Source organism: Podarcis raffonei, chromosome 14 (assembly GCF_027172205.1).
Source record: "Podarcis raffonei isolate rPodRaf1 chromosome 14, rPodRaf1.pri, whole genome shotgun sequence".
Taxonomy (NCBI): Eukaryota; Metazoa; Chordata; class Lepidosauria; order Squamata; family Lacertidae; genus Podarcis; species Podarcis raffonei.
Genome location: NC_070615.1, coordinates 52,792,851 through 52,794,966, shown reverse-complemented (window position 1 = coordinate 52,794,966; position 2,116 = coordinate 52,792,851).

Genomic DNA, 2,116 nt, shown 5'->3' with positions numbered 1-2,116 from the left:
GGCTGAATCGCCACCTTTCAGCACAGGTCAGCAAGATTGTTGCTCAGCGTTTCTCCCCACCTCCCAGCATCTCATTCCAGCAAGCAGCAGGCAGCTGCACACCTTGATTCCCTTTTCTTTCAGCACTACCACTGAATTGCAATTTCTGCTGTGTTAGGATTTGGTGCCATCCCAGATCCTACTGCCCCTCAGCAGCTCTCAAAGTCATGCCAGCGGACAAGACACCTGTGCCTGTGGGTTACAGACCATGGGGGTGGCCAATGCATCCAATTTGTCACTTCAAACTTGCACCCCACACTGAACAAGTTGCTAAGCGCATCTTGCAGAAAACAACCTCGTCTCATTGGACATGACCTGTAATATATTGATGCATAAGAAGAAAGGGGGCAAGAAAGATGAATGAAAACAAGAAAGTCAAGTGGCAGAAGAGGAGAAGAGGGGAAACACAACATGTGAGGACAGGAAAAGCAATGGAGGCGGTGGTGCCCATCTGTTGGGGTCACTGCTTCCTCAGAGAACAAGGCAATTTCACTGTGGAGCCAGTTGCAGCACACTTCTTTTTTTCGTAGAGTCAGATGCAGGACCATTTACAAGAACAGAGCATCTGATTGGGAAAAAGCACTGCAGGGTGGGAAGCAGTTGGTGATATGAGAAGGGTAGGGAGCTAACATACAAGAGAAGAATGGAGGAGGAGGTTGCAGCAGCAGCAACTCCGAGATATCGTGGGGTGGGGGGCTTTGCTCTGCGCTGACTCTTTTCCTAGCTATTATCTGATGCTGAGCTGCATTTTCACCTGCTGTCCATTTCCTCAAAACTTTCAATTTTCAAATACTTTATTTGGTGGGAAAGCAAGTAAACCAATCCATCATGCTACCTTCATCTGCTTCACCTTTTCTTCTTCACTTCTGTCTTTCTCGGGTTGCTTAATTATACCTTTCTTGAACCTCCCTTGCAAGATTAATAAGGCATGCCAGCATGTTATCTCAATGCTGATAACTGGCTGGATGTCATAATTTCTGCAGGCCCCCTTCACACTCAGAGAATATTATCATCAGGGTGTAAGGCCTGGACATCTCTGCTTACCACTCACTAACCTCAGGTCTCCAGTTTGTGCTCAGCACTGCCATCAGCTGTGCTACCTAAAGGACTGCTTCTCCTATTTCACATACAAGAAAGCTGAGCTTTGTTCTAACTTAAGAAATAACCATTTGCAGCTAACCACAAAAAATTGATGTTGAGGTGCAGGGTGGCAAATGAACAACTGGGAAGCTATAAAAGAGAAAAGATAGGCAAAGTCTAGCCAGTTTTTAACCCACAGTGAAAAACCTGGAAGGGCAAGGGCGGCGGTGGTGGCGGCGGCGGCGGCAGCAGCAGCAAGAGGATGCTAAATGGGCAGGAGATGCCTGGCAATCCTGGGTCTCAGATACCAGCCCCATCACCATGCCAAGTCCTAGCGAGTGAAGTGCTAAGACTCACAATTTTAAGCTTGTAGCAAAAGGTTTCTGTGTCCATGTACACACATACAAAGTAGTCTCCACTGCAAACAAGACTCCCCAAAGGCCAGGCTTCAAATGGCCTCTGCAGGAGCCGCTTGGATTCTGATGTGTGCTGGAGGATTTCTGTTTCTGAACCAGGTTTCCAAGACAGTAGGAAGCTGCCTTCTTTTGGACCAGGCAGAATCCAGAGGAACAGCAGTCTGTAATCTTTCAGTTATGGGGCAGTAGGGGCACTGAACGCACTACAGGGGGAATGCTCAGATGCAGCTGAAGTGGGGCTTGCTGATGAAGAGTTAGAGATGGTGGCCTGCTGTGAGTCTCAAGCAGAATGCTGGTTATACATGTGGCGATGAATTCTGTGGTCCTCAATCCCAAGTGCAGCAGAGGGAGCTGGAAAAACTACGTACAGATTGCGTGCAAGGGAGGGCCATGCCTGTGCTTCTCCTAATGTCAGGAGACCAGCCTCTTTTCGCCCTCAGTACTCTCATCCTTCCTTCCTCCTCCCTGCTTGCTCAGTACATGCAAGGGCCTATGACTGCCTCAGAAGAAATGGCCCCTCCATTGGACTTTCAGCTTGATACATGGCCTCCTACTTAGAATAACAGGTTAGATAATAAAAA